General features: G+C 37.5%; 1 protein-coding gene across 1 annotated transcript in view; it reads left to right on the top strand.

Moving 5' to 3' along the window:
• SPTLC2 (serine palmitoyltransferase long chain base subunit 2) overlaps nt 1-20,380 on the top strand; it is a 110,848-nt gene that overhangs the window by 72,246 nt on the left and 18,222 nt on the right. The window lies entirely within an intron of this gene.

Below are 20,380 nucleotides of genomic sequence, written 5' to 3'. Positions count from 1 at the left end.
GCAGAAACTCTAGAAGCCAGAAGGGAGTGGCATGATATAATTAAAGTGATGAAAGGGAAGAACTTAGAACCAAGGTTACTCTACCCAGCAAGGGTCTCATTCAGATTCGATGGAGAAATCAAAAGCCTTACAGACAAGCAAAAGCTAAGAGAATTCAGCACCACCAAACCAGCTCTACAACAAATGCTAAAGGAACTTCTCTTAATGGGAAACACAAAAGAGAAGAAAAGGACCTACAAAAACAAACCCAAAACAATTAAGAAAATGGTCATAGGAACATACATATCGATAATTACCTTAAACGTGAATGGATTAAATGCTCCAACCAAAAGACACAGGCTTGCTGAATGGATACAAAAACAAGACCCATCTATATGCTGTCTACAAGAGACCCACTTCAGACCTAGAGACACATACAGACTGAAAGTGAGGGGATGGAAAAAGATATTCCATGCAAATGGAAATCAAAAGAAAGCTGGAGTAGCAATACTCAGACAAAATAGACTTGAAAATAAAGAGACAAGGAAGGACACTACGTAATGATCAAGGGATCAATCCAAGATGAAGATATAACAATTATGAATATATATGCACCCAACATAGGAGCACCTCAATACATAAGGCAACTGCTAACAGCTATAAAAGAGGAAATCGACAGTAACACAATAATAGTGGGGGACTTTAACATCTCACTTACACCAATGGACAGATCATCCGAAATGAAAATTAATAAGGAAACACAAGCTTTAAATGACATAATAGACCAGATAGATTTAATTGATATTTATAGGACATTCCATCCACAAACTGCAGATTACACTTTCTTCTCAAGTGCGCATGGAACATTCTCCAGGATAGATCACATCTTGGGTCACAAATCAAGCCACAGTAAATTTAAGAAAATTGAAATCATATCAAGCATCTTTTCTGACCATAACGCTATGAGATTAGAAATCCATTACAGGGCAAAAGAAACGTAAAAAACACAAACACATGGAGGCTAGACAATATGTTACTAAATAACCAAGAGATCACTGAAGAAATCAAAGAGGAAATCAGAAAATATCTGGAGACAAATGACAATGAAAACACGACGATCCAAAACCTATGGGATGCAGCAAAAGCAGTTCTAAGAGGGACGTTTATAGCTATACAGGCCTACCTCAAGAAACAAGAAAAATCTCAAACAATCTAACCTTACACCTAAAGGAACTAGAGAAAGAAGAACAAACAATACCCAAAGTTAGCAGAAGGAAAGAAATCATAAAGATCAGAGCAGAAATAGAAACAAAGAAAACAGTAGCAAAGATCAATAAAACTAAAAGCTGGTTCTTTGAGAAGATAAACAAAATTGATAAACCATTAGCCAGACCCATCAAGAAAAAGAGGGAGAGGACTCAAATCAATAAAATTAGAAATGAAAAAGGAGAAGTTACAACGGACACCACAGAAACAGAAAGCATCATTAAGAGACTACTACAAGCAACTGTTAGCCAATAAAATGGACAACGTGGAAGAAATGGACAAATTCTGAGAAATGTATAACCTTCCAAGACTGAACCAGGAAGAAATAGAAAATATGAACAGACCAATCACAAGTAATGAAATTGGAACTGTGATTAAAAATCTTCCAGCAAACAAAAGTCCAGGACCAGATGCCTTCACAGGTGAATTCTATCAAACATTTAGAGAAGAGCTAACACCTGTCCTTCTCAAACTCTTCCAAAATATAGCAGAGGGAGGAACACTCCCAAACTCATTCTATGAGGCCACCATCACCCTGATACCAAAACCAGACAAAGATACTATAAAGGAAGAAAATTACAGACCAATATCACTGATGAATATAGATGCAAAAATCCTCAACAAAATACTAGCAAACAGAATCTAACAGCACATTCAAAGGATCATACACCATGATCAAGTGGGATTTATCCCAGGGATGCAAGGATTCTTCAGTATACGTAAATCAATCAATGTGATAAATCATATTAACAAGTTGAAGAATAAAAACCATATGATCATCTCAATAGATGCAGAAAAAGCTTTTGACAAAATTCAACACCTGTTTATGATAAAAACTCTCCAGAAAGTGGGCATAGAGGCAACCTACCTCAACATAATAAAGGCCATATACGACAAACCCACAGCAAACATCATTCTCAATGGTGAAAAACTGAAAGCATTTCCTCTAAGATCAGGAACAAGACAAGGATGTCCACTCTCACCAGTATTATTCAACAGTTTTGGAAGTCCTAGCCATGGCAATCAGAGAAGAAAAGGAAATAAAAGAATACAAATTGGAAAAGAAGTAAAACTGTCACTGCTTGCAGATGACATGATAGTATACATAGAGAATCTTAAAGATGCCACCAGAAAACTACTAGAGCTAATCAATGAATTTGGTAAAGTTGCAGGATACAAATTAATGCACAGAAATCTCTTGCATTCCTGTACACTAATGATGAAATACTGAAGGAGAAATTAAGGAAACACTCTCATTTACCATTGCAACAAAAAGAATAAAACACCTAGGAATTAACCTACTTAGGGAGACAAAAGACCTGTATGCAGAAAACTATAAGACACTGATGAAAGAAATTTAAAGATGATATCAACAGATGGAGAGATATACCATGTTCTTGGATTGGAGGAATCAATATGTAAAAAAGACTATACTACCCAAAGCAATCTATAGATTCAATGCTATCCCTATCAAATTACCAATGGCATTTTTTACAGAACTAGAACAAAAAATCTTAAAATTTGTATGGAGACACTTAAGACCCCGAATAGCCAAAGCAGTCTTGAGGGAAAAAAACGGAGCTGGAGGAATCAGACTCCCTGACTTCAGACTATACTACAAAGCTACAGTAAGCAAGACAATATGGTATTGGCACAGAAACAGAACCATAGATCAATGGAACAAGATAGAAAGCCCAGAGATAAACCCACGCACCTATGGTCATCTAATCTGTGACAAAGGAGGCAAGGATATACAATGGAGAAAAGACAGTCTCTTCAATAAGTGGTGCTGGGAAAACTGGACAGCTACATGTAAAATAATGAAACTAGAACACTTCCTAATACCATACACAAAAATAAACTCAAAATGGATTAGAGACCTAAATGTAAGACCAGACACTATAAAACTCTTAGAGGAAAACATAGAAAGAACACACTTTGACATCAATCACAGCAAAATCTTTTTTGATCCACCTCCTAGAGTAATGGAAATAAAAACAAAAATAAACAAATAGGACCTAATGAAACTTCAAAGCTTTTGCATAGCAAAGGAAACCATAAACAAGACGAAAAGACAACCTTCAGAATGGGAGAAAAGATTTGCAAACGAATCAATGGACAAAGGATTAATCTCTAAAATATATAAACAGCTCATGCAGCTCAATATTTAAAAAACAAACAACCCAATCCAAAAATGGGCAGAAGACCTAAATAGCCATTTCTCCAAAGAAGACATACAGATGGCCAAGAAGTACATGAAAAGCTGCTCAACATCACTAATTATTAGAGAAATGCAAATCAAAACTACAATGAGGTATCACCTCACACCAGTTAGAATGGGCATCATCAGAAAATCTACAAACAACAAATGCTGGAGAGGGTGTGGAGAAAAGGGAGCCCTCTTGCACTGTTGGTGGGAATGTAAATTGATACAGCCACTATGGAGAACAGTATCGAGGTTCCTTAAAAAACGAAAAACAGAATTACCATATGATCCAGCAATCCCACTACTGGGAATATACCCAGAGAAAACCATAATTCAAAAAGACATGCACTCCACTGTTCACTGCAGCACTATTTACAATAGCCAGGTCATGGAAGCAACCTAAATGCCCATTGACAGACGAATGGATAAAGAAGATGTGGTACATATATATAGAATGGAATATTACTCAGCCATAGAAAGGAACGAAATTGGGTCATTTGTAGAGACGTGGATGGATCTAGAGACTGTCATATAGAGTGAAGTAAGTCACAAAGAGAAAAACAAATATCGTATAGTAATGCATATATGTGGAACCTAGAAAAATGGTACAGATGAACTGGTTTGCAGGGCAGAAACTGAGACGCAGATGTAGAGAACAAATGTATGGACACCACGGGGGGAAAGTCGGGGGGGGTGGTGTGATGAATTGGGCGATTGGGATTGACATGTATACACTGATGTGTATAAAATTGATGACTAATAATGACCTACTGTATAAAAATATATAAAATTAAACTTAAAAATTTAAAAAAAACGGACTTCACCTCTAGTGAGTGATATTGTGGTAAAATATACATGACATTCTAACCAATTTTAGGTATTTATTTTATTTTCGGCTGTGTTGGGCCTTAATTGCGGCACGCAGGATCTTTGTTGTGGCGTGTGGGCTCTTCATTGTGGCGCTCAGGCTTCTCCCTAGTTTGGTACACAGGTTTTTCCCTCTCTAGTTGTGGCACTTGGGCTCCAGAGTGCGTGAGCTCTGTAGTTGCAGCATCCAGTCTCCCTAGCTGTGGCTGCGTGCTTAGTAGTTGAGGCGCTCGGGCTTAGTTGCCCCACGGCATGTGGGATCTTAGTTCCCTGACCAGGGCTCGAACCTGCATCCCCTGCATTAGAAAATGGATTCTTAACCACTGGACCACCAGGGAAATCCCTGGAAGCAGTAGTCTTGATGTACTTAATTTTAAACCTTTAGACTCCAAAAATACTTGTTCCCCAAAATTGTTTTGTTTCTCTAAAGTTTTTAGCCTTTTCCGTTTGTTTCCCCTCAAACCTGCTTTTTTGTGTGTGTTCCCTACTTCAGATAATGGCATCTTTATTCATGAAATCGTCCGAAGAAGAAATCGTTATTATATTTTCTCTCCTTCTTTATTCCATATATTTAATCACCAGAGCCTGTGGATTATGCCTCCTTAATGTCTTTGAACCTCTCTACTTCACTGTAATCCCCACTGTTATTTATTTGACTTAGACTCCTGTCTACTTTCACCTGGATTTAATAACCAGTTATAGTAGAGGGATCAGTCGAGCGAAAAATGGTTTAGAAGGATTCAGATAAATAAACAATGCTGAAAATTAGGAATAGGAGCTATCCATGCAGAGTACCAGTAAAATTTTATGACTGATACCTTTCTTGAGTACTCTAGTTCACATTGGTTTCTCCCACCTTTCAAGATTCATTCTTTCATTAAATGTTTATTTAGCATTTTCTATGTGCTTTAAGCATTGGTAACACTTTAGTCTACCTTCAAAATATATCTTCCCTCCACTTTTTATACCTATTGCTGTCACCCTAGTCCACACCACAGTCATCTCTCCAGTGCTCTCTCTGCTTCTGTCTTTGACTCTCTTCTAAATATATCACTCAGGGTGATCCTGTTGAATCATAGGAGGTCATGCCAGTCTTGTTTAAGAACTCTCTCAGAGGGCTTCTCCTGCTTCTTAAAGTCAGAGTCTTAACATGAAGACCTATGAGGCCCTTCTTATTTGGCCCTCTGGACTTCCCTGGTGGTGCAGTGGTTAAGAATCCGCCTCCCAGTGCAGGGGACACGGGTTCGAGCCCTGGTCCAGAAAGATCCCACATGCCGCGGAGCAACGAAGCCTGTGTGCCACAACTACTGAGCCTGTGCCCTGGAGCCCGTGAGCCACAAGTACTGAGCCCACATGCCATAGCTACTGAAGCCCACGTGCCTAGAGCACATGCTCTGCAATAAGAGAAGCCACCACAGTGAGAAGCCAGCGCACCGCAAGGATGAGTAGACCCCGCTCGCCACAACTAGAGGAAGACCATGCAGCTGCAAAGACCCAGTGCAGCCAAAAATAAATAAGTAAAATAAATAAATTTATGATTTGGCCCTTTGTTGACCTCCTCTGGTCCCACTCTTCCCCGCTTGGCTCGTTCAGCTCCAACCAGACTGGCTTACTTGGTCCTTGGAAATGCAGGTGTGCTTTGCTTTTGGGTCTTGACTCTTTATGGAGGCAGTGCTTGAGCAGAATGAGTGCTTGAGTGAGGCGTTCATCTTTTTTGTTTTCTGTCCCCCATACTGGAATGTAAGCTCGTAGCAGGCAGGGGTTTTTGTGTCTTTTATTCGATACAGTCTACCCAGGACCTAGAGCAGGGTCTGGCACATAAGAGATGGGTGCTAAGGATAGATTTGTCTAATGTGTGCTTACCCAGCATGTAATATATTCTCCCCTTTCTGTATAGTCTTCCTGGTGAGATTTTTGCCTTTGGTGTAATGGCTATCATACCACTTTTGTATCTCCTGTATCTCTAGTAAATGTAAACTGAAATAAATGAAATCTTTATTATTTAATTATTTTTATGTACAAGATTTCTGTTTTTTAAAAAATAGTTTTATATCTTAAAGTTAGGCTGCTCTGAGGCTTAAAAAATGTTAGTAGCCCCTAAATTCAGCTTCTTTAATGTTTAAGTTTCTCTAAGAAATCCTGAAGCATATACATAACTGCTGTACATGCAGGGGTTTTTTTAAACTCTTACTTGATAGACTTACCAATATAAATTGATCATCTTTCTCAAATATGAGCACTTTTGTTTTAATTGACAATATTGAATGTGATGAAAGAGTTCATCATTTATATGGAGTAAGTAATAAGATGCGGAACAAATTTACATGTTCGGTTGAGTTTTATAGATGTGCATATTTATTTTTATAAAAATAGGTAGCCGTTATAACAGGGATTCAAAATTCAGTTGGTTTCCACTGGGCTCCCCAAAATTTCAGAGATTACAGAATAATTCTTATTAGTGTTGGTGTCAAATCTAAGTGTTCACTTGCCAACCCACTCCCCCTTTCTTGGAAGAAGTAAAAGTTATTTTTGGAACTCTGATTTCCTGACTAATTGGAGTCAGGAATCCTAGCAATTCCCCCTATTAAAGGATATGCAAATGTCCCATAGCTCTCCTAAAGGGCAGTCTTACAGTAGGCAGTCTGAACCAGATGTGTTAGTAATACTTGGTGCCACCCTTTTATCAGCCTCTCTCTGTTGACAAAGTATGTATAAGAAAAACTAATACTAAAACATCCTAGGAAAAAATAACTTTATGGGAATGAAAGTAGATGCACAGATGAAAAATAAATATTTTTTGGCCAGTATTGAATGATTTGTGCATTCATTCATATGATTTTTTTAAAAATTTACTTATGTATTTATTTTTGGCTGCATTGAGTCTTCGTTGCTGCACGTGGGCTTTCTCTAGTTGCGGTGAGTGGGGCTACTCTTTGTTGTGGTGCGCAGGCTTCTCACTGTGGTGGCTTCTCTTGTGGAGCAGGGGCTCTAGGCCCCTGGGCTTCAGTAGTTGCGGCACACAGGCTCAGTAATTGTGGCTCACGGGCTCTAGAGTGCAGGCTCAGTAGTTGTGCTGCACAGGCTTAGGTGCTCCACAGCATGTGGGATCTCCCCGGACCAGGGATCGAACCCGTGTCCCCTGCATTGGCAGGCAGATTCTTAACCACTGCGCCACCAGGGAAGTCCCCATATGATTTTTTTTAAAAGAAAAGAAAGGGAGGGCCAATCCCTTTATGCTTTCATTTCCTGCCTCAGGGCAAGGGCTTTAACTCCAAAGTGCTGTTTTCATAACACTTCCCCTGTCTTAAAATTCCTGGAACACCCAGCACTAAAATGTTTGGGTTTCTTTTAGATTTGTCTTGAACAACAAAGGCTAAGGGGAAAATGCTTGAGCCCACCCCTGTAATGTCTAGATGGTTCTGTTTTGGTTTTGTTTTTTAAGTAAAATGGTGATTATTAAATAGTACTTAGATATACTTAAGATTATAAAAAGAGAGATCAGACATTTAACCTCATTCCAGTTTTCTTTCCAGTTTATTTCCCAAGTAATTAAAATTTATTTTTATTTTTTTGAAGTATTAATATGGATACAGTGAAGTGCAGAAATCTTAGACATACAGTTTAGTGAATAATGCACACTTGTCTAATCACCACCCAGGTCATGTTGTAGAACATTTTCAGTATCCCAGGTTATCTTATACCTCTTCCCAATTCATTCCTCCTTGCCAAAGATAACCATTATTTTGACTTCTGTCACTATATATTAGTTTTTCCTATTCTTGAACTTCATGTAAATGGAATCTTACCTACAATACAGTACATACAATCACTCTTTTGAATTTAGTGTATTTTATTCATCATATGTCTTTGAGATTCATTCATATATTTTGGTGAAACAATAATTCATTTTCATTGCTGTCCAGTATCCCATTGTTTGCATATATCACAGTTTTTTCATTCTGCTGACGGAAATTGGGTTATTTCCTGATTTGGGCTGTTATTAAGAGTGACATTCTTACCCATGCCATTTGATACATAATTCTGTTGGGTATATGTACTTAGGAATGAAATTGCTGGGTCATAGAGTAGGCATATCTTTAGGTTGAGCATATATTGCCATTTTTAACAAAGTACCAGTTTACAGTTTCTCACTGGCAATGTATTGTTCCATATTTTTGCCAACACTTGTAACCTTTCAACTACTTTAAAAACACATTCCATTCCCATTAGGGGAAATTAGAAATGGAAGTAGAAAAAACAGAAACATTATTTATTCTTACTGCAAGTTAGGAACATATCATTTTATATTTAATGTGTTTATTCATTTCCTCCTTTTGCCCTATCTTCCCAACCCAACTCAGTATTTTGAGAATATTTATGTAATTCCACCCAAGAAAAAAAATATACAAAAATGAACAGGACGAAGACCTAAATAAATGGCAGGATATCTGTGCTCATGGGTTGGAAGACTTACTATGGTTAAGGTAGTGATACTCCTCAAGTATGTAGATTCAACAACATACCTATCAAAGTCCCAGCTGCCTGTTTTTAGAAATAGGCAAGCTAATCCTAAAAATCATATGGAAAAGCAAGAGACCCAGAATAGCCAAATAGTCTTGGAAAAAAAACAAAATTGAAGGACCCACATGTCCCAAAGCTGTAGTGACAAGACAATTGTCATCCTGGCATAAGTATAGATATATAAACCGTGAAATAGAACTGAGAATCCAGAAGTAAACTTTTCTATTTATGCTTAGTTGGTATTCAGGACAATTCATTGGGGAAAGAATAGTCTTTTTAAAAAAATGATTCTCGGACAACTGGATATCCACATGCAAAGGAATGATGTTGGACCCGTACCTCACACCATATACAAAAATAACTCAGAATGGATCACAGGCTTAAATGTAAGAGCTAAATTTATAAAACTCATTTTTTTTTTTTTTTTTGGCCATGCTGTGTGGCATGCGGGATCTTAGTTCCCCAACCAGGGATCAAACCCGTGTCCCCTGAACTGGAAGCACAGAGTCTTAACCACTGGACTGCCAGGAAGTCCCTAAATTTATAAAACTCTTAGAAGAAAACATAGATGTAAAATTTTCATGACTGTGGATTAGGCAGTGGTTTCTTAGTTATGGCACCCAAGAGAACAAGCAACCAAAGAAAAAAATAGATAAATTGGACTGAATCAAAATTAAAAGGTTTTGTTCTTTAAGGGACACTCCAGCAAGATAGTGAAAAGATAGCCCTCAGAGTGGGAGGGAATTTTGCAAACCATATATCTGATAAGGGTCTAGTGTCCAGAATATATAAAGAACTTTTACAACTCAAATTAAACAACTCAATTTAAAAATGGGCGGGACTTCCCTGGTGGCGCAGTGGTTAAGAATCCGCCTGCCAATGCAGGGAACACGGGTTTGAACCCTGGGCCAGGAAGATCCCACATGCCATGGAGCAGCTAAGCCCGTATGCCACAACCACTGAGCCTGTGCTCTAGAGCCCGTGAGCCACATCTGCTGAAGCCAGCACTCCTAGAGCCCATGCACCGCAACAAGAGAAGCCACTGCAATGAGAAGCCTGCACACCACAGCAAAGAGTAGCCCCCACTCACTGCAACTAGAGAAAGCCTGCGTGCAGCAACGAAGACCCAACATGGCCAAAAATAAATAAATAAATTAAAGCAATCATTTAAAAAAATAATAAAATGGGCAAAGAATTCTCATAGACACTTCTCCAAAGAAGATACACAGATGGCCAAAAAGCACAGAAGATGGTCAACCTATTAGTCATTAAGAAAGTGCAAATGAAAACCACAAAATCCCACTTTATACCCACTAGGATGGCTAAAATAAAAAAGATAATAACATTGTTGGTGAGGATCTAATAAAATGGAATACTCCCATATTACTGACAGGAATGTAAGATAACCCAGCCATTTTGGAAAACAGTTTCCAGTTCCTCAAAAAGTTAAATATATAGTTACCATATGACCCAGAAATTCTGTTGTTAGGTATATACCCAACAGAATTGGACACGTATGTCCACATGACAACTGGCACGGGAATGTTTATAGCAGCATTATCCATGATAGCCAAAAATCAAAAACAACCCAAATGTGCATCAGCTCATGAACAGATTGTACAAATATACCACATTTTGTTTAAGAATATTATTCGGCCATAAAAAGGAATGAAGTACTGATACATGCTACAACATGAATGAAACTTGAAAACGTTATGTTAGGTGAAAGAGGCCAGTACAAAAGGTCACATATTATATGATTCCATTTATAAGAAATGTCCAGAATAGATAAAAACTACTGAATTGTACATTTTAGAAGGATGAATTTTAAAGGATGTGAATTATATCTCAATTAATAATAATAATTGAGGTGAAAAACTCCAAAGAGTAGAGGAACGGGGGAGTAAATTTTATTATGTATAAGCTATATATGTAGTTTATAAATACAAGTAATTATATATACCTTATATATAAATATATAAATTATACATGCAATTATATATTATATGTAAGCTATAATAATTTGTAACAGTCCAGTGAATGAAACAGAAGTAAAATTCCAGACAGGAATCCAAACATATATAAAGAAAGGGCCTACTGAATAGAGGCCCTACTTAACCATAAGTATATGTTACTTTTAATATACTGTTAATCAGTTAGCTTGTATTTTTATATTAGGTTTTCCTATGTGTGGTTTTGTACTCTAAATATATCAATTTGCCCCACGTTTAATCTTCCTCTAGAGTAAATGTGGTAATTGAATCTAAGGGACGTAAAAACATGCCCAAGATCATATAGCTAATGCATCTCCAACTCAGGTTTAAGGATACAAAAGAAAAGAAATCCATGGTTCCTATAAAGAAATAACAGGACCAATAGGAGTTCTCAACCAACCAGCAACAGTGCTGCCTTCCTAAGGCACATTTGGAAAAGTCTTGGGGCATTTTTGATTGTCACTGACTGGGCTATGGAGAGATGCTATTGACATTTATTGCCGAGAGGCCAGTGATTCTAAATGTTCTACAGGGCACTGGACAGCCTTAACAATGAAGAATTGTTATGTCCCAAGTGCCAATAGCAGTCTTATTGAGAAACACTGGCAATGGTTGACCAAAATTTTGTAGGATGCCCCTTTTGGAAGATGGGGGATGACAGAAATCTTATAGTGGAAATTGGGAAGAAGAATGCAGGATGAAAGGAAGTCTCTGGGTACCACATCTTTTCCTCAGAGCAGAGCCAGATAATTAATTTTTATTTTATATTGGAGTATAGTTGATTTACAATGTTGTGTTAGTTTCAGGTGTACAGCAAAGTGATTCAGTTATACATAGCGTTTCAAGTGTACAAGCTTTTAAGTTTATTTAGGTCCCATTTGTTTATTTTTGTTTTTATTTTCATTAGTCTAAGTGGTGGATCTAAAAAGATATTGCTGTGATTTATGTCACAGAGAATGTTCTGCCTGTGTTTTACTGTAAGAGTTTTATAGTATCTGGTTTTATATTTATTTTAGGTGTTTAATCTATTTTAGTTTATTTTTGTGTATGGTATTAGAGAATGTTCTAATTTCATTCTTTTACATGTAGCTGTCCAGTTTTCCCAGCACCACTTATTGAAGAGCTTGTCTTTTCTCCTTTGTTGTAGATTAATTGACCATAGGTGCATGGGTTTATTTCTGGGCTTTCTATCCTGTTTCATTGTTCTGTAAGTCTGTCTTTGTGTCAGTACCATACTGTTTTGATTACTGTAGCTTTATAGTATAGTCTGAAGTCAGAGAGCCTGATTACTCCGGGTCCATTTTCCTTTCTTAAGATTTCTTTGGCTATTCAGGGTCTTTTGTGTCTCCATACAAATTTTAAGATTTTTTTTGTTCTAGATCCGCAAATGGTGCCCTTGGTAGTTTGATAGTGATTTCACTGAATCTGTAGATTGCCTTGGGTAGTATAGTCATTTTGACAATATTGATTTTTCCAATCCAAGAACATGGTGTATCTTTCCATCTGTCTGTGTCATCTTCAGTTTCTTTCATCAGTGTCTTACAGTTTTTGGAGTACAGGTCTTCTGCCTCCTTAGGTAGGTTTATTCCTATGCGTTTTATTCCTAATATTTCCTTTTAGTCAGTTCTACTTAATATAGAAACCAAAGTGGATCAATGAGTAGTGGTTCAGACAACAGTCTGAAACCAGAAGAATCAGAGAGTTCAAATCCTGGTTCTTCCACTTGGAATTACATAACCTCTTCGGGTGTTAGTTTAGTTTCCTCAGCTGCAAAATAATTCTTAGAGTTGCCTCTGTTTCCAAAAGGGAGAGGTGAGAATGTCTACTAATAGTCTGTTCTTCTTCTCAGAAGTTACTGATGTGGTGTATGGAAGATGCTGTGGTTTAAGTGTTGAGCAAGAAAGGAATTTGAATTCTTCTTCTTAGCCCAGGTTTACTTGTCTCTTTTGAAATCATTGTGATTGCATCTGAGATTTTCTGCCATGTCAACTATTTACAGTTCTTGGAGCTGCTATAGACAGCAATTAAGGCACCCCTAACTCCTCCTTTGCGTAAGCCCAGAGTACTTCGAGCTGAGAAGGAGATGGAGCTGTTGTCCTAATATTGGATTTAGATAGAGCTCCGCTAGTGCAAGAGAATGCCAAGTTCCTTTAAATTAATATGAATCAACACGTTCGTCCAGTCACTTACGGAAGACTATAAAGTAGTATCTTATCACAAAGTAAGGCTGGTTAGTAGTTGACTTGTTAATATTTAGAGATATAATAACTGAAGTTAAATATAGTTTGTCCCTGATTAGAAATTGCTTGACCGGCAAAAGGAAAATGAAGAAACATTTGAGCCTGGCACTGTGCTTACTACGTTACATACTTTCTTTGCTTTAAAGGGAGTCAGTACTAGAAGCTTCCATAATTACTTTGGAAATAGCCTTTGAAAACATAGTTTGCATGTGATTTGAGTTACCTGATTCTATAAAGACTTGTATAAGAAGTCTTCAAGATACAAGCTCCAGTTTTAGATATCAGTGGAGACACATGTTTAACATAGGCAGAGTTGTTAACACTGAGGATGTCTGAATTTATTCTATTTTTTTAAAGAAGATGCTTTTCAAGAGAAAAACCACATGAGTGAAACATGTTCCTTTTCACTCTGCAGTATAGTCCAACCAAAGTAAAATATTAGAAAAAGTAACCTTCCAGATAGTAAAAATAAGACTTTGGACAGATGAGTAAACTGAAAGATTGATAGTTAAGTTCAATTCTTAGACATAAAGTATTGAAGAGAGATTATGTGAAATACCCATAATGTAATGTCTTTGATAGTATAAATTAGAATAGCAGTAACTTTATTTTATTTTTCCCAGGAAGGCAGATTATATCAGCATATCCAGGAAATCTAAGAAGATTAGGAGCTGTGTAATGGAGTATAATGTGAGTTAGGGGATCAACTCTGACTGAACATCATTCATATTTGTGTCCTTTATTTTGAAAGATTTCGGTTAACACCGGAAATGTTTTTTTTGAAGTTTCAGACTCAAACTCATTTTGCTGATTATAAGTTATATAAAAGCTCATCAGCTAAATTGAAAGTTATGTTGCTATGTAAACAGGTGAGTACTTGCTATATTTTTTGAAGCCTGAGTTCTGAGTAGTTAGCACTAATGCCATTTAAGACAAAATATCTGCTGCCTTTTGTATTTCTTGTTTTGTGCATAGATCTTATCTTTTTTTTTTTTTAACTGGCCCTGAGACTTCAGAAAATTTTTATCTCATAGAACACCATCTGTTCTGATTAATAACTGTCTGGGAGGGCTTACAGAATTTTATTTGAGTAATAACGGAGTAGTCCCTTCAAACCCTAAGATTACAAGCCTGAGAACCCTGAGAAATCTGGATTAAGACTTGGTAAAAATATTTCTTTTGAAAATGTCTGGAATGCAGTTAGTACAACTTCAAATCTGTGTACCAGTGGTTAATAAATATAACTCTCTATGTAATTCTGTATTGTAAAAGTGATTTAAAGTTATCAATATATAATGGTTATCAATACATAGATAATTGTGCTGTCCCTTCTACCTCCATCTTCCACCCTTTTTAGGCTTTCTATTTCCTTAAAAGAAATAATGATGCCATCACAACCTATTGATCCATCATATTCATTACTTCCCTCCTTAGCATAAAATTTATTACAAGAAGTTGAGTACTAAAAAATGACCAGTTAAAGTCATCTGCTACATTTTCTGGGACATTAACTACACATATGTGTTTACTTTTCTCTCTTTCATGCCAGGCTGTAGGTTTTAATTGAAGAGATTCTAAAAATGGCTTCATTCTAACAAATTGTATTAAGGAATTCCAAAAGGACAGCCAACACAGTAAGGTTTATTTGTGAACTTCAAGAGAATCAGTACAGAGGTTTTCTCTAAATTGCTTTTATGCTTTTTATCACCCTTAAAACTAAAGATTTATGTTTGAAAAGTAGAGAAGAATGCTGACCTCTTATATTACCATCTGTGTTCTCTCTGAGGCAAGGATAAAAACCGTTTAAGAGTTAGTACCTTTTTTTTTTTAATATATATATATTTTTTTGGCTGCACTGGGTCTTCGTTGCTGTGCGCGGGCTTTCTCTAGTTGCGGCGAGTGGGGGCTACTCTTCGTTGTGGCGTGCAGACTTCTCATTTTTGTGGCTTCTCTTATTGCGGAGCACGGGCTCTAGGCGCTCAGGCTTCAGTAGTTGTGGCATGTGGGCTCAGTAGTTGTGGCTCGCGGGCTCTAGAGCACAGTAATTCTGGTGCACGGGCTTAGTTGCTCCGCGGCATGTGGGATCTTCCCGGACTAGGGCTCGAACCTGTGTCCCCTGCATTGGCAGGCAGATTCTTAACCACTGTGCCACCAGGAAAGCCCAGTATCTTTTTTTTTTTAACAAGGCTAACCTTTCTTTGTTTTTAAATTTGTGTTAGACCAGATACTTGCTGCAGCTCTGCAGTAAGAAAACTCTTTAGAACTGAGCTAGCAGATTGGACTTAAGTACCATGCTTCTTGTATTAATATTAACTGGTATTTTATATGATATTTAATTCAAAATGGGTAATAGTGTTGCCTTTAAAATTCAGTGTCACCTCGGGAATAAGGGACAACAACTTTCCCAATATGTATAACTGCAAAAGCTTACTGATTTATAAGTAACTTAACTTGGCTGCTTGTCCTATTATTATCTTTGAAATTATTAGGTTGAATCAGAAGAAATCGCCTTATTAAGGTTAAAAATAGTCAAATATTGGCAGTTTCATGGTTCAGCCTAGTAGTTTTGTTGGATAAACAGACCACTTAATTTCTGGGATTCACTATGACCACTATTTCTAATTTAGTTTGCTTCTTTCTCCAGCACTGGTCTTGATTCTTCCCCTCAGTCTTTATTCCCTCCTCACCAGTGATGATTGCAGTTTGCTATTCCAGATGGGTTTATTGGAAGAACTACTTTCCACTTGCCCTGTGTCTTAGGCTCCTTCACCCATTCATCCCTATCCTATTCATTTGCTAGTAAGTGCCGTTTAAAAAGTAAAACACAGATATTGTTACCCAATAAAGGGTTAAACACTTTAAAGTTTGAAAAGTACATAATTTCTTGCTGTGGTGTAGAAGAAAAAGGGCTAAATGGGAGTCAGAACCTTGATCTTCTTCCTACTGAATGAAAGGCCTTAGAGAAAGTAGTTTAACATTTATGGGCCTGTTTCTTTGTGTATAAAGTATAAATAGTTTACCTGTGAACAACAGAGGTTTAAACTGCCCAGGTCCACTTACATGTAGATATTTTTCAACAGTAAATGCTGCAGTACTACGTGGTCCCTGGTTGGTTGAATCTGCAGACCTCAGCTATGGAGGGCCAACTATAAATTATATGTGGATTAAGGGTCAACTGTAGTACAGTCTTTTACCATATCCACCTAAAGCAGTTAGAATCAAATGAAACTGAGCTGTTAGTTGCTAATTATAGTAATTCTTCCCTTATTTGGGCATGACTAGGATGCTTAAATAAATATTTAGGAGAGAATTTTTTTTATTGAAGTATAGTTGATTTACAATATTGTGTTAGTTTCAGGAGTATAGCACAGTGATTCATTATTTTTGCAAATTATATTCCATTATAGGTTATTATAAGATAATGGGTATAATTCCCTGTGCTATACCGTAAATTCTTTTGCTTATCTATTTTATGTATAGTGGTTTATATCTGTTAATCCCATACTTTTAATTTGTCCCTCCCCCCCTTCCCTCTCTCCTTCGGTAACCATAAGTTTGTTTTCTAAGTCTGTAAGTCTATTTCTGTTTTGTAGATAAGTTCATTTGTATCATTTTTTTAGATTCCACATATAAGTGATATCATATGATATTTGTCTTTCTCTGCCTGAACTTAGTATGATAATCTCCATCAATGGTGCTGCAAATGGCATTAGTCCTTTTTTTTAATGGCTGAGTAATATTCCACCGTGTGTGTGTGTGTGTGTGTGTGTATACACACACACACGTGCACACACTCATCTTTGTCCATTCATCTGTCGATGGACATTTAGGTTGCTTCCATGTCTTGGCTGTTGTAAATAGTGCTGTGAATACTGGGGTGCATGTATCTTTTAGAATTAGAGTTTTCGTCTTTTCCAGATATATGCCCATATAAGTGGTACCATATAGTATTTGTCTTTGTCCGTCTGACTTATTTAAATAAGCGTAATATTCTCTAGGTCCATCCCTGTTGCTGCAAATGGCATTATTTCATTCTTTCTTATGGCTGAGTAATATTCCATTGTATATATATTCCATATCTTCTTAATCCAGTCATCTGTTGATGGACACTTGGGTTGCTTTCATGTCTTGGCTATTGTAAATAGTGCTGCTGTGAACATTGGGATGCATATATCTTTTAGAATGAGTGTTTTCTTTTTTTCCAGATACATACCCAGAGGTGGAATTGCTGGATTATATGGTAGTTCTATTTTTATCAATAGTTTTTTAAGGAACCTCCATACTGTTTTCCATAGTGTCTGCACCAATTTACATTCCCACCAGCAGTGTTGTACAAGGGTCCCTTTTATCCACATCCTCTATTTAGGAGAGAATTCTTTTTTTTTTTTTTTTTTAATTTTTTGGCTGCACCACGTGGCATGTGGGATCTTAGTTCTCTGACCAGGGATCAAACCTGTGCCCCCTGCATTGACAGCACAGGGTCTTAACCACTGGACTGCCAGGGAAGTCCCTCGGAGAGAATTCTTTTAAATCTGAACTTTATAACTGCCAAAATGAAAGTTGGTAATCTCAACTCTAATGCCCATTAACACATAAATGGGTAAACAAATTGTGGTATATCTTTGGTAAGGAATACTATTCAGCAATAATAAGGATATATAAGTTGGGAATCTTAAATGCCTGTTCTCAGTATCTTCCAGTTTTGCCTAAGAATGTTATTTTAGATGTGTTTTCTTTTGGGACTCTTCTTGTCAAGGAACAGATGACAATGAATGGTGAGACTGAGATTTCCACTTGCTTGTGTTACAGAGAACTTGCTTAGAATGATTTAGCCATAGGTGGAAAAGGTAAGGTCTAAATCTCTTAGCATTTCTTCTTTTCCTTGATAATTTTTCTTGATAATCTTGGAATAAGAAAAAAATATTTTAACAAAAGGTAGTTAGTTTGTGATAAGACAGGGCTTCGCTGGTGGCGCAGTGGTTGAGAGTTCTCCTGCCGATGCAGGGGACACGGGTTCGTGCCCCGGTCTGGGAAGATCCCACATGCTGCGGAGCAGCTGGGCCCGTGAGCCATGGCCGCTGAGCCTGCGCGTCCGGAGCCTGTGATCCACAACGGGAGAGGCCACAACAGTGAGAGGCCCGCATACCGCAAAAACAAAACAAAACAAAACAAAAAAAGAAAAAGGTAACAAGTTGTAAAATAATAAGTGGTGCAGGAAAAATTAATGTACACTACATTAGCAAACGTGTCACTCAGTTTCTAAAAATCTTTAATATCATTTATATACAATAAAATTCACCATTTTTTTTTTTTTTTTTTTTTTTTTTTTCTTTTTGCGGTATGCGGGCCTCTCACTGTTGTGGCCTCTCCCGTTGCGGAGCACAGGCTCCGGATGCGCAGGCCCAGCGGCCATGGCTCACGGGCCCAGCCGCTCCGCGGCATATGGGATCCTCCCAGACCGGGGCACGAACCCGTATCCCCTGCATCGGCAGGCGGACTCTCAACCACTGCGCCACCAGGGAGGCCCAAAATTCACCAATTTTAAGTGTGTAATTCCATGAGTTTTGACAAATGTATACAGTCATGTAACCATCCCATAACTGAAGAATAAAATGTTTTTGTCACCCCTGAAAAGTCCCCTTCATACCGCTCTGCTGTCAGTCCTCTCTCCATTCCCTGGCAACCACTAATCTGTTTTCTATCATTGTAATTATGTCTTTTTAAGAATTTCCTATAAATAAATTCACAACAGTATAGTCTTTTGTGTCTGACTTATTTCATTTAACATAATCCTTCTGAGATTCATCATTTTTGCATGTATCAGTTGTTCCCTTTTTATGTATTTTCTTTCTCTCTTCCTCATGTTTCCTCTACTTTTCTGAATGTATGGAGTATATTTATAATAGCATTCTTGTATCCTTGTCTGCTAATATTCTGTCATTTCTGGTCTGTTTCTATTGATAGACCTCTCTCCTAGTTGGTGGGTCATATTTTCCTGTTTCTTTGAATGCCTAGAATTTTTTATTATACGTCACACACTGTGAATTTTACATTACTAGGGGCTGCATTTCGTATTCATTTAGGTAATAATGTTGGACTTTGTTCTTGGAATCAATTGGATCCTTTTAAGACTTGCTTTTAAGGGTGTTAGGGTGGGCCAGAGCAACTTTTAGTCTAGGGCTAATTTAGCTCCACTGCTAGTGTGATTCTGAGGTTTTTCCATTTTGGTTGGTGAAAATGGAAGCTATTCCCAACTGTATGAGTGCTGGGAATTGTTCAGTCTGCTGCTTTCTCTTGGAGCTTTCTCCAGCCCCTCATAGTTTCTTGTCATACATGTTCAGATCAGCACTTTGCCAAGTGCTCTTCTGTAGACCCCCAAAGGTCTCTCTGTGCACCTTCCTCCTCCCCTGTTGTGTGTCCAGTAAATTCTAGCCACCTTAGCCTCCCCAACTCCAAAATCCGATGTCTTCGACTGACCAGACTAGGTCCCCACTCCTGGAGCAGCCCGGGACCTGTCTCCAGGTGGTATGGGGACAATCCAGAGACTCACTTCTGTTTTCCCTTCTCTCCAGCAGCACAGTCCTCCACTGCCTGGGGCCCAATGTCTGAAAACCATTTTGTAATATACTCTGTCCAGCTTTCTGTTGTTTACAAACAGGAAAGAAAATCTGGTTCCTATACTTTATCATGGCTGGAAGTGGAAGTCTCTTATTCTAAATGTAGAGTAAGCATGTGTTGGTATTTCTAGGGGAAAATTAGAGTACGTGGCTCATCAGTTGTCAACATACACTTAACATACCTTAATGTCTGCTTTAATATGTGTAAGATGTATGTCATAACTTAAGTGATGTTCTTCAGTGTTCACACTAAACTAATCTAAGCTTGTATGTGCTTCTCTGGTCAACTTGAAATTATTTACATATAGAGTATTAATTTGGGGTTATTTATAGCAAACTTATCTAGAGTAGTTTCCCATCAATGATGGATATGTTAGTGTTTTGATTCTAAGGACATTTGTTAGTCATCTGTATTTGCAATTGATTAACTTACCTTTGAGCTATATGGTTGTATTTTTTAAAATATGAATTTGCTGGCTTTCTAATATATGTGAAAATGACTGCAACCTTTTCTTATTTGTGAGTATTTGTGATTTAGAAAACCATAAAACAGTTCTTAGCCCTTTGCAAGCTGATCTTTTGAATTTATGTCTTGCTGTCTGTAACAGAATGATTGTTTTTGGACATCTGTTCATAGATTGACCTACCATAAAGTCAAAACCAGGCCAAATATTTAGTCAGTCAGCAGTT

Source organism: Mesoplodon mirus (genome assembly GCF_964341445.2).
Source record: "Mesoplodon mirus genome assembly, chromosome: 4".
Taxonomy (NCBI): domain Eukaryota; kingdom Metazoa; phylum Chordata; class Mammalia; order Artiodactyla; family Ziphiidae; genus Mesoplodon; species Mesoplodon mirus.
The sequence above is the reverse complement of the archived record's forward strand: the minus strand, read 5'-3'. Positions and strand labels throughout refer to the sequence as shown.